We start from the raw sequence: 14,325 nt of genomic DNA, 5'->3' as shown, positions 1-14,325 counted from the left end.
CTCCCTGCTCTTTATACCTCTTGTACACCTCCATTTTTCTCCTAACCAAATTTCCAATATTCCTCCCTATGACTTCCAGCCTTTCCTTTGATTCACACTGGGACATAACTACTCTGTACCCTCAAAATTTCTTTTTTGAATATCCTCCATTTTTCATTAACATCCTTACCTGAAAATATCCTGTCCCACTCAATACTCCCCAAATCCCTTCTTATTCCTTCGAAATTTGCTCTTTTCCAATCCAGAACCTCAACTTTAGGCCTCTCCTTGCTCTTCCATAAAACTACCCTAAAACTAACAGAATTATGATCACTAGACCCAATTGGTTCTCCAACATTAATGTTCGCTACCTGACCTAGCTCGTTCCCTAACAGGAGATCCAATATTACACCATCCCGAGTCGGTTCTTCTACTAACTGATTTAGAAAACAATCCTGAACACATTTAATGAACTCTAGCCCATCCAGCCCTCTAACCGTATGGGTATCCCAATCAATGTGTGGCCAGCGATTATTAAACTAGGATTGATGACTTAATGGTGTAGTTGTAAATATTGATTATATAATATACATACAGCATGGTAACAGGTCCTTTCAGACCATGAGCCCATGCCACCCCATTACACCCCCAGTACATTTGAATGGTGGGAGGAAACTGGAACCCTTGGAAAAAACCAACATAGATACTGGGAAAATGTACAAACTCCTTACAGACAATGTGGGATTTTAAACCTGTTCCCAATAGCTGACGCTGTAATAGTATTGCGCTAACCCCATATGCTAGTGTGGCAGTACAGACACATTTGTATGAACTTTTAATTATAAAGAACAACCAGGTCTGCACTGCAGTTTCACCATATGATTAGATCATTAAATCATGACCAACTGGTTGTTGTAACTGAGCACCTTTTACCTGTTAGGCCATGCTCCTGCTTCTTCCTCCACGCCCACCTCTCCTCTCATCCTCCCCCCATTTTTTCATTCAGGTGCCTGCTTGTGTATAGCAACTTTCAAATAATCATAGCCTGCACCACCATAACTGGAATGCCGAAGTTAATGGCTATCAAACTTTACTCCCTCAGTCAATGTGGGTGCACTAAATCAAAGAGCAAAAAAAAAAATCACTAAATGTAGTTCATAAAAATATTTTCATTATATTTTGCGACATGCTGAACATGATACAATGTTAATGCTAAAATAGGAATGAGATGGATGTTATTGGTTCCGTACTACTTGAATAAATGTCAAGCAGTTCTGTGCACAGGACTTCAAATTTTAGAAGTTCGTTTTATTGTTGTGCAGTTGTGGGGTCAGCTGCATACCACAATCCCAGCACATTAAGTTTTGCATTTCTCCAACCTTGTGCATTCCCCCGGCTTGCCAGATTGAAGAGAAGCTTTGAAGTGATGCTTTTCATTTTGGGATTTATTTTCTCTCCTCTGTCAAAAGTAGTAAAATTAATACATTTCATATTTTACAGTAGAATGCCAGTTTGGAATTCACTGCAAATTGAATCTTAATGTATCGACTTCCAATGAACCAAATTTTCATTATGGACCATGCAGAAATCCTGAAAGTCCTTTTGAGTTCAAAAATTGTTTACTGCCCATTGTTTTAGTCATTTGCAGTTATATATTTAATTGCATAGCCTCAAAATATCCATGATTAAAAATCAATTAAATTATTTTATAATGTAAGATCAATTATAGTGCCTAGAGAACAATAAAATTTAACAAATTTCACAGGCTACACCTTGTAACTGTTCAACTTGTCATGGATGCTTAACTTAGGGAACCATTACAAATTATAATTCACATTCTGCTGGAATACATTAAGATCACAGTGAACAAAACATTCTAAATGTTACACTTACATTAATATGAAGCATAAATCAGGTTGCAGGTAGTACATGTTACGTGAGCTGTTTAGAATGGTCTCTCAGATTACTCTAATTGAAATTGCGCTGGAGGATTGTATGCAAATATTCTCTGTTATATTGCACCCAAATTGAACGGCAAATTCTTCAAGAATTGCAGGATTGCACATCGCAGAAATTAGGCAACTTTTGTAGTCCCACAACTAAAGAAATTAAAAATTCCAAATGACCATAGCAAGTGGAAGCAGGAAGATCAGACCTTAAAAAGAACAGAAATTACATATTAATTATGCAACAAAAAAAAACAGAAAACCACTTGAGTAAAAGCAATTGATCTGATTATAGAATTCTTATCAACATCATCCTCATCTTGGCTACTTTTCTGGTGAAGTTCTAATGAGAATATTTCCAGAGGCTGAGTTGAGAAATTAACTTGTTGTTCTAAATCATCTTAAGAAAGATACTAATAGACAGGCAACAGAGGTTGCCTGTCACGAACTAATACACCCTTATTAGTACTAACAAAGGAACAGCAATGGAAATTCACTAAACAATGGTAAATTCAAAATAATAGCTTTTATTAAACTATTAATAACATAACATTCCTTACTTAACTTTAAACTCTAAATTTAACCCCACTATGGACAAATGTAAGTGGGTGTGTGTATTAAAGTCTAAAACCATTACAGTTTAAACTTGATTCTGAAAAAGTAACTTTTAAAAATCCAGTTTTAAATATCTTGTTGACTTTAGAATCCTTTTAAAGCACTGTTTAGAAGTAATTATGATGGACTTTTAAACATAGTATTTTCAAATCTCTTTCAACTCACAATTCTCTTGATGAGCTGTCTTTTATAGAAATATTCTTTAAACAGGAGTGATCATTTTCTGGGCAAAATTAAAAGTGGTCTTACTTATTTAAAAGCCTCTTATGTTGCATCTCCTGTGAATAGGATAATACAAGTCCTGTCTTTCCAAGAGGTCAAGTTTGCTGTCTTATTCAGTTTTCTTCCACGATGAGGCTGCACTATTTTCAAACGAGAAGTTAGAAAGTTGTTTCCCTTTCGAAATTCACTTTTTCTATATCCCCCCCTTTATTACGAGTAACACATAACCGCACCTATTCTGGTTACTGCATTTCAACCCTGTCTTTCACAGGGTCCAACTCCTGTGTGTGTCACAGAGTCTTGACTTCTGAACTGATCCAAAAATATATTTCTCATTATTCATGTGACATTTACATCATCAATGAGGCAAGTCTCAATTTTTGAAAACCATGTGACAATGTACTGGAATTTTAACAGTTTTAGTTTAATTTCTGCAAAATTTATTGCCTTTTCCAAACAATTCCATATCCATAACAACCTCTGACCTAATTTCTGTTCCAAGAGGCTTAAGTGGTTGATTTGCTTAAAATAGGTGGCTTCCTTGAGCAGTCCTTACTGAGTACTAAGATACTTCAGTTTTTAATAAAGCAAACCCCTCATTGTTCTTGAATCAATTAAAATCCACTTCAGTTCCATTAACTCTTCTGTCTAGATGCTGTTACTCCAAAAGATTATCTGACTTCTGAATGTATTGTATGGGTGTGTGTAACCCTGGACCAGCTGAAAATTCCCTCACTGGAAATACACTCAACTCTAAAACTTTCTTTACTAAGATATTTTATACATAGCTGTGAGCTATGTTTAAAATTTCATCCCTTATAGGCTTTAGGAACGAAAACCTGGTGAACAACTGCCCATTCTGCATTAGCAAGAATCTCATGCAGCCTCCATTTTCACATTAATAAATCCTCATTCAAATAATATCCAACTGACACTTTCTTAATTCCCCCATCAGAGAGGGCGTTATCCTAACTTCAGCAAGATCAGTATCTTCATTTTTTTTTTAATTAATTTTGCTATGGAAAATGACAAATCATTTTGCATCTGCTGTTCACTGTCACAGATTTCCAACCCTTTTAAATCATTTTGTATGTCACTATTTTCACTAGTAAACTTTTCCTTATATATCAAAATCTGTCTCTGTTTCATCAGTGACTGGCTTATCTATTAATTTCACTATGTAATATATTCACACAGAGATAAATGTAATACCTGCAGCCACACCTCCTCCCTCACCAAAAGGTCCAAAACAGACCTTTTGGGTGAATATTAATGCCCATCTCGGCATCCTGATTTTCATAACAGGTTCACTGGTTGCAGGCAATTCTTATACTGTGCACAAAATTTAACATTTATGAATTTCACGAGAGTTTGGTGTTTGAAAGGTAAATGGTTACTGCTCAGAAAGGTTCTTGTTTGTTTTCAGAGAGAGATTTGTTGTTCCTGGACACAAACTGATTCCTTTCAATTAGCCACATCAGTACTTTGCCAAAGAAACTTGCCCCATCGGGGTTCTCCAGATGATAACCTCTTTCTTTCAGGTCACCACAGAGTTCTTTTCTGTTTCTCTTATTCCAAGTGAAATATTAGACAGCCAGTCCTCTCCTCTTGCATGAATCACAAGGACTGTGACTAGGCCGTCTTCCACACTGGAGCTTCTGTTTCAGCTCCAGGAACTTCTGCTGATTGACACTGCTGTCTCGACCCTCTTCCAACAGCAAGCCTTCTGTAGACAATAGGGCACCAGCCTGCTCTTTCATTTGTTGCATTTGGATAAACAAGAACCCATCAGTGACCTCTCTGAGCCCTCTTCAAAGCTCCTGCAAAAGGTGTGAGAAGCCACTGTCTCCTCTGTTGTTTTAAAGACGATAGTCCATTTATTCCACAACATCAGTCCAATTAACACCTACTTGTGATGTCTTCATAGGCATTTTTCAAAGTTTCTGTAAAGTCACCGTGGACATGAAATCTCCAGTAATTCAAATAAGATCTGTTTTAAAGTGTTTGTTTGTAACCTACTCTAACCTTTTCCAATTTATCTTCCAAAAAATATTTCTATATTCTCTGTCACACTTTCCTTTCCTGAAGTCAACAGTCAGCTCCTTGGTTTTAATGACAAGTGCAAGGTTGTTGTTGGTGCACCATTTAGCCAAATTTCACTCTCCAGGGGCACATGGCCATGCTGGGTGGCTGAGCAGGTGTGCTTCTCTGAGCTCTGAGAACAGTTACCAGAAGACAGCCAAAAAGTGGTTTTGATAGAATTTTTTTGGACTGGAAAAAGTGAGGACATATCTTCTGAGGAAAAGTGTTGAACAATGACTAGAAGATTGCACAAAAAAAAAAAATCAAGATCAACGATGGATAAAGCTCCGACTTCACCAACCACTCCAATGGACAGAATGGGTGGAGATGCCTCTCCTTTACAATGAACGCCAGATCTGGAAACACTGTTGCAAGAATTCAGAGGTCTGGGACGTTTCACAAATGTGGAGATTGCTATTAAAGAGCTTAGCACTTCAGTGAAAGAGGTGGGTGAAGCCATTAGCGATTTAACTGAAATTATCGATAGTGCTGGGAGAGATCTCAGCAAAAATGACAAACAAATTGAAGAATTGCAAAAGTAAACCAAAAAATGAGTGAAAGATGAACAACTTACTCTGGATAAACTGGATCACTTGGAGAACTTCATTTGGAGGAACAATGTGAGAATAGTCAGCCTGAGAGAAGGTGCGGAAGGCAGAGATGCTGTGAAATTCTTCGAGACCTGGATCCCTCAAGTCATTTATACAAAATAATTTGGTGAACGAGTCCACACTGAATGTGCTCACCAAACACTTGGACCAAGTAGAATGGGTGAAGCCCATCCTCGACCTGTTTTGGTGAGATTGCTGGGCTTCAAGGATAAAGAGATGATCCTGAGAGTTGCTTATAAAAATACATGGAATTCTTGTTCCCCAGTAAAGTGGGACAATGCAGAGATCAGTTTGTTTTCAGGACTTCAGCAACACGCTAATTCAGAAAAGAGAGTTTGACGTGGTCAAAAGGCAGCACAATGAAAAGAACTTTAAGTACGCGATGTTGTACCCAGTGACACTAAGAGTGGAAAATCTCTGAAGGTAACAGAAGATACTTCAAATCAAAAGAGGAGGTGGAAAAGTTTATTCAACAACTATAAAGAGGAGCAATAAAATGAAGATAGACACGAGAAAGGTTGACTGTGAAAAGACTGGTGTAAATAAGATATTTATGGGCATAGTAAAGATTTTTTTGTGAAGGACATCTTAATTTTATTAAGAGGTGTGAGTTTCATCTTATCTACGCTTTTGGGGAGTGGAAAGGAGGTACTGAAGGTAACAGTACAACTCTGGTTTCGGTGGAGTCATGGTATCAGCAGGGGAGTTTTCAAGATGGTGCTTTAGGGTGGGGTTCCTCTTCTTCCTCATCCCCAGAGGCTTTCGCGGGCCTCAGGGACTTCCTGTCTATGTCACCGTTGGAGTGAAGGTTGCTTCAATCTTAAGGTGAGGGTACAGATCATGAAATTGTTTACATATTTATTTCTCTGCACAGAATTTATACATGCTGCTAAGAATAAGGCATTGAAGTTTATAAGTTTTAATATTAATGGCTTGTATGGGTTGGTCAAAAGGAAACGAATACTTGCATATTTGAAAAGATACAAGCTGATGTGGAATTTCTCCAAGAAACTCATCTTATTAAAGTAGAACCCAATAAACTGAAGTGGTTATTGGGAGGGGGGCAGGTCTTTTCTTCATCATTTTGTTCAAAAGCAGCAGGAGTGGCAATCCTAATTAATAAAAATGTTCCAATTATCATGAAAATATTTCTATGGACCAAGTGGGTAAATATTTAATGATAAATGGCAAACTTTATTTAGAATCTTGGACGTTGATGAATATTTATGATGATGAGGCCTTTACAAAGGATGTGTTTTTAAAAGCAGCAGGCATAATATATTGATTGGTGGAGATTTTAATTTTTGTTGGATCCAATTCTCAATAAATCGGCAAAAACAGTAATAAGAGCTGAGGTGACCAAGTTAACTCTTTCATTTATGAAAGACTTAAATTTGATGGATGTGTGGAGGCAGTCCAATCCTGAGGAAAGAGATTACTCGTTTTATTCAAGACAATGATTCACATACCAGAATAGACTTGTTTATAATTATCATTGAGTTTAAAGGACAGAGTAGTAAAAATGAAATACTTAACCAGGTTGCATTCGGATCATTCGCCGCTAACTTTAGTCATACAAATTTCAAAGAAACAAGAAAGCAAATATAGGTGGAGAATGAATACTTGCAATGTTGCTAAAAAAGGGAGGATTTTAGACAATTTATAAGATGGCAGATTGAATTTTTTTGTGAAACAAATTTGGGATCAACAGATTTTAGTTTTTTTTAAATATGGGATAGATTAAGAGGACAAATTTTATTTACAGAAAAAAATTAGGGGAATTAGAAAAATATCAGAGATCAGGGGAACAAGATAAATATAGAATAAAGGAAAATAAGAAAATTCAATACAATACTTTGGAAACATATAGAGTAGAGAAGACAATATTAAACACAAAACAGAAATACTACAAATTAGGAGAAATGGCACAAAGTATTGGCATGGCAAGTGAAGGATGATGAATCAGCAAGAGCTATAAATGCTATACAGAAGGAAAATAATAGTTACATATAATCAGAAAGAGATACACAAAATATTTAAACAATATTATAAAAATTTATACAAATCTCACTCGCCGGGAGACGAGGCTGAAATCGAGAAATTCCTGGATGGTGTGAAACTCCCGAAGTTGAATATTGAGGACAGGCAGGAATTAGATTTACATTTTACTAGGGAGGAAATTGAAAGAGCATTAGGAACTCTTCAAGCTAATAAAGCTCCAGACGAGGATGGATTCCCGGCTGAGTTTTATAAAGAATTTGAAGATTTGCTAATGCCTTCATTTATAGAGCAAGCAGTAGAAAGCCAGACATTACCAGATTCCTTCTCAATAGCAATAATTACTGTATTGCCAAAAAAGAATAGAGACTCTCTGAAAACAACTTCGATATCCCTTTTAAATGCAGATTATAAAATAATAGCACAAGCACTGGTGAACAGGCTGGGACAGAATTTACCTAAATTAATAAATACAGATCAAGTAAGATTTGTTAAGGGTAGACAGTAACCTGGCGTGATTAGTTAACATAATACCTTTTGCTCAATCAATGAAGGACCCTAATATAATAGTATCACTAGATACAGTAAAAGCATTTGATAGACTCGAATGGCCTTTTTTGTTTAAAACATTGGTAAAGTTAGATATAGGACAAGAATTTATTAAATTGGATCAGGGCATTATATCAAAATTCATAATCAAATATAATAACCAACAGTCAAATATCAGGAATGTTTGCATTGAGTCGATTGAGGCTGCACCCTTTCTCCAGCATTATTTATTATGGCTATAGAAACTTTAGCAGAAATGATTAGGGGTGATCCTGAAATTAAAGGCTTTGAGGTCAGGTGAGTCCAACACAAAATTAGCTTGTTTGCCTTTGATATATTGTTATACATGTCTGAACCCGAAAGAACAATGGAAAAAAAAAACTCCAGGAAATTTTAACAAAATATTGAAGAGTATCAGTATACAAGATCAATATTGATAAAAGTAAAATTTTACTATTAACAAAGCATGACTACGAATGTTTTAAAGTGAATAGTATCCTTAGATGGAAAAGTGAAGGGATAAAATACTTGGGAATTATTCTCGATAATAATTTGAATAACTTGAATAAGCTGAATTACTCACCTCTACTGCCAAAAATAGAAAAAGACAGAAATGGAAGGACCTGCCCTTAACGTTAATAGGGAAAGTTAATTGTATTAAAATGAAGATTATGCCAAAGATTCAATATTTCTTCCAGCTAATACCAATATATTTACCAAACAATTAAAAAAACAATAATAAATGGTTTGGTAAGACAATTTTTATGAAATAATAAAGTACCTAGAATAGCATTAGACAAATTGATGTGGGATTATAAATTAGGGAGATTAAGGCTCCCATATTTTAAAAAAAATTATCTGGCTTCACAATTGAGATTTTTGGCATTTTTCTTCAAAAAAGATTCACTAAAATGGACAAATGGCACTGCATGAGATGGATGAAACATCGCCAAAGATTTCATCTATAGATGGAATTGGAAATTAATTCAGAGAAAGACCTCAACCCCTATATTGATTAATTTGATAAAGGTCTGGCAAGATACTAATGACAACATAGGAAGTTAAACTGGAATATCTTTAAGATCTCCACAATAATGGGAAATAGAATTTTAAATATATGGACACAGAAAGGGATTTGCAACATTACCAACTGCTACAAAGATGGGATTTTAATGTCATTTGAACAAATGAAACAAATTTATGGTGTTCCAAATGGCACTTTTCTTTGTTATTTACAACTAAGGGCTTTTCTAAGAGAAACTTGGAGAAATGACATGACTCCTCTGGGAGTCATATTAAGGATGGGTAGAATACCTAAATTTATTACTCAAATATATTGTTCCCTGAAAATGAATGGGAAGACTGGAATACATAGGTCAAGAGAAAGATGAGAAGCAGATGGGCAGAATGGTGTAAAACTGAGGTAACTTCGATCATCAATGCAAGGTATGGTTTGGTGCAATATAATTTTTTCCATCAATTATATTTGACTCCACAAAGATTGCACAAATCAAAACCAGAAATATTGGACAGATGTTTTTGATGTGAAATAGGGCAAGGAATATTTCTTCATTCAGTGTGGTCATGTACCAAGGTCAATTATTTCTGGCAAAAAGTGTCAGAAGCCTTAACTAAGATTACTGGAGTTAATTTTCCTGGTAACTCAGAATTATATTTATTGGCAATTTTTTTTAGATTTTAATAATCATCTTACTGAATATCAAACATCATTTTCTAAGATTGCACTGGTGATAGCCAAGAAATGTGTGGTAGTTACATGAAAGTCAAATATCTCTTTGGCAAGATGGATATCAGAAATAGATAGTTGTATCCCAATGGAAAAGATCACTTATAGTTTGTGAAACAAACATGATATATTCCTCAAGACCTGGCAACTGTATTTGAATTCTATTGGTGCACAAGAATAATCTTGCTACTGTAAATTTATGATCGTCCCTCGATTTTATACTATTTCTTTTAATAAAGTAGACTGCAAGCTCTGGTGGTGAACAGAAAGACCCTGTATCTGTTTATTTTGCTTAAGTTAAAGGGAAGGGGATAGCAGAGTGGGGGGGGGGGGGCAGTCTTGAATGTTTATTGCTTTGAAAAGATGTATATCTGGTATATGTTTGAAAACCAAAAAATGTTCAAAAAGTTTTCAGTCTCCATCCTGTATGCAGACTTATCCCCATCCTTTAAACAACCCACTACCGTGGTATCGTCATCCAATTTGTAGATGGTGTTATTGTCATATCGAGCAACACAGTTGTTGGTGAAAAGTGATTAGAGCAGGGAGCAAAGAACACAGCAAATGTGGTGCTCCTGCACGGATGGAGATTTTGGAGGAGATGTTCTTACTAATCTTCACTGATTATGGTCTAGAGGTGAGGAAATCCATGATCCAATTATGCTGCGTGATGTTAACTCCCAAGTTTTGGAGTTTGCTGATCATTTTTGAGGGGATGATGGTGTTAAATGTCGAACTGTAATCGATAAACTGCATCCTGATGTATTCATCTTCACAGCCTGTTTCTTGCTGCTCTATCTCATAAGGTTCCTGTAAACCAATTCATCCAGTACGTTTTTTCACTGGCAACAATTCCCCATTCATCCTTAAATTTAATTGGATGCTTTATTGGAGGGACAACCTTATCTCCTGACACAAAATATTTGAATTCCTTCCTAATTTTTACCAACAATTCCAGACCATTTTTTTTTTCATTCAAGGAAAACAATTGACTATCACATGACCAGTTTTCTGACAATAATTATAAAATAGACCAAAAGGTTTTCCCTGTGTAGGTATTTGATAGATAGATAGATAGAGGTATGGGTGTGGTCCAGAGGGAAAAAAAAACTGTTTTGTTGGATTATATACAAATAGATGATAATAAGATTGAACTCAGATTAAAATTTACTCTACCCAATTATTTATTTAATTATGTCAAATGGACATTTCTGGTGTTTCATCTCTATTTGCCTTTGAAAATATCATGATGTTGACTTAATTTCCGTCAACCCTTCTGATGTCATTGAAGGTACTCCCATAGAGAAATCAGATGAGTGTTCAAAATAATGAAGATAGAGTGATAACATTTCCAAGTCAAGTTGATGTATGGCTTAGAAAGTTCCCAGCCCTTGTGTCTAGGAGGTGCTGTTCGTATGACAATTGCCGTGCATCTTGTGATAGCACCTACATCAGTTTTGATAAAGGGAGAGGATATTTAGCTGCCAATAAAACAGGTCACTTTGCTCTGAATAGTATTTGTGCTGTCAGAGCTATATTCTGGCAAATGTCTGGTCATAATCCTGATTTGTGCATTGTAGATGGTGGAAAGTCACAAGGTTAGATGATACTTTGGGTTTTCTGTACAGTTTTGCTCAACACATGGCAATAGGAACATGGTAGCATTGGAGAAAAGTGCAGAAGAAATTCGCCAGCTATTGCCTTAAATGGAGGGCTGCAGTTAGAAGGAGAGATTAGATAGGCTGGGTTCTCACTTCATGTAGGGGACTGAGGCATAAACAAGTTACAGGAAATTAAAAGAGGAAATTGATAGGTATCTAATTAGTCAGGATATCAAGGGATCTGGGGACAAGGCTGGAATTTCGAACTAGATGTGAGAACAGTTTAGCTCAGGGAGGTTTAACGGAGAAGACTTGATGGGCCAAATGGCTTGCTTCTGTTTCTTTTTCTTGTGATCTTGTGATAATATTAAGACAGGCATAGACAGGAAATATAGAATTGTTTTTTTTGCAGGGTAGAGCAACGTAGAACAAGAAGGCAAAGATTTGGGATGAGGGGAAAGATTCCCAAAGGAGATCTAAGGAGTAAGTTTTTTTTTAAATAACACAGGTGGTGACTCTCTGGTAAAGCTGCCACACGAAGTCATGGAGGCATTTGGACAGGTATGTAGACAAAAAAAGGTGCAGAGGGATTAGTGCTGATTCACATCAGAATCAGCATGGATGAGTTGGATAGTGGGTCCGTTTAATTGAGTCTATGATTCTATGCTTGGAAGAGCGGCTTCTGCAGTTTGGATTTCATCAAATCAGTAATTTCCTACATTCTACAATGCTTTTCTGACTGTTGAAAAATAAGCTCACCCCTTCCATTCGTACCTGCTTTTAAATGAATTCCATTGGAACCAGGGTTTACCATTCTGGCTTCTGTAAATAAAAGATGGCAGTTATGAGACAGGATCAATTAAAAGAACTCACTTGAATTTTCAAAACAGTGGTTTTGGCTTCATGAAAAGAACACTTAAAATTGAAATGCATTATCAATAGCAATGTAAAAGTTCATCACTGCCCTTACTGTGCAGCCAAAATAAAAACTGTTCCAGCACGTAATCCATTCAGTCTCCACAAGGAAGATTATAAACTGCAAATATTTGGAAAACAAGCCTCATGAAATTTTCCACCCCAGTAACCAGGGAAACGAAGCAAATCAAGAGAACCTTTACACACTGATCCAATCTTGTAGAGAAAATCGAATCATCTGGCCAACAGCATTCCACAAATAACTGTACTTAATCATGGATCTGGTTGTTGAGAGATAGTTTTTGCTCTGGGCACAATAAGACTGGTCTTGAAAAGTCTGTGTTTTTCTTTTTTGAGGTGTTTGAAAATCATTAAACATGAAATCTATTAGCAGTGGTTTCCCCCTTACAAAATACCCACTGATGGTCAAATCATCCCATTATCCATGTTGTCACTCAAATTAAAATAAATTAATTGAAAAGCATGTGGCATTTGGGTAGTGGAGAAACAGGTCTTCCGTTACATCCACTGAACTGATAATGCAAAAACTTTTACCACTGATCGCTTTTTACAAGTGGAGCTCGTTTGTCCTGTTGACACCGGCATTCCGGTTCATTGGATGAGCAAGCAATGCAGACAATGCAGCCCAGAAATGGGTTACAATTGTACTTCCCAGCCACCCTTTTGTGGATCTCATTTTTCCATGATCCTGTATAGATCTGTCAGCTGATTTTGTATGGAACAGAATATTGCATTTCATTATACCATTTCATTATACAAAAGTTCACTTTTGAGTGACCATAGTCTCAAATTTTCTGATACAAATATAGTCATGTCCCATGTTTTCAGGGCAGTTGAATGTTTATACTATACCTTCCAGGAATTATAGTTTATGATTGCCTCCAGATATATTATTATTCCAATCTAATTCTAGTTTCCTTTCATCTCTTTCCTTTCTATTCTTTCATTAGTTCTCTCCTAAAGTGACATGATAGATTGAACTTTTATTTCCTAAACATCTCCAAGAAGAGGACAAACAATGCCAGACAAAGCCTACGTCTTCCATTCGGCCCCAGTGCACCTCCTATGTTAGGGGCCCAATGGGATCCATGCACTGAAGACTTGCTTCCAATGGCCATATCTTGAGATGGAGCAGGCTGCAACTGACAATCAGGGCGCAAGAGATGGGACTTAAGATATAGCTCCTATAAATGGCTTCATGGCATCTGAAAAGTCCACGGTGATATTGACATCCTTCATGTTTCTTCATGCCTCAGGAACTGCTGAATGTTTCTTACATTTGGGATTCCTATTTTGGATTTTGTTGATATTTACATTATCTAATAATAGAAAAGACATGATTGAATCAAAATGCTTTTTCTTATTTTATGTATTTGACATAACTAGACAAAAATGTTAAGGAAAAATAAGGAATTGTTTGTCATTTATTCATATTTTAGGATTCAGGAACTGCTGGCAAGGAGAACTTTTATTGCAAATCCATGAATGACCTTGAGAAGAAGGTGATGAGTCATTTTGAAATATTGCTGCCCATCTGCTAAAAGCACTCTCATGACGCTGTTAGCGAGGGTTTCTAATATTTGGATGAAGTGATGAACAAGGAGTGGCTACATATATTTTGTAATGAATATTCACGATGATGTGACTCAAGTAGTTTGATTTGTCCTAGATGATAGCAATTTCTTTGCCTGTTGTAGGATCAGTCTCTTAGGTGTTTCTCTTGTGGCTGAAGGTCCACAATGGTTTGTGGACGTCCAATTTTAAGCTGCCAGATCTGCTTTGATTCCATCCCTTTTAACATGATTGAAATGCAGCACAAAAATTATAGCGATAATCCTCATTAAAAGATGGCATCTTGCCGCTGCAAGATCCATGGGGTGGTCACTTCTACCAATATTACAATGCACTGGTATACAGTATCTGCCATGATGTCATTTTGGTTTAGTCCTTGTGTTGGCCCCCTCACTATCTGCTGCAGACTCAATCCATGAGAATGTGCCCATAAGGAACTGGCTAATTCAGTCCAGGATAGTACTAGC

The sequence above is a fragment of the Narcine bancroftii genome, chromosome 8, assembly GCF_036971445.1.
Source record: "Narcine bancroftii isolate sNarBan1 chromosome 8, sNarBan1.hap1, whole genome shotgun sequence".
Classification (NCBI taxonomy): domain Eukaryota; kingdom Metazoa; phylum Chordata; class Chondrichthyes; order Torpediniformes; family Narcinidae; genus Narcine; species Narcine bancroftii.
This window is presented reverse-complemented; position numbering follows the sequence as displayed.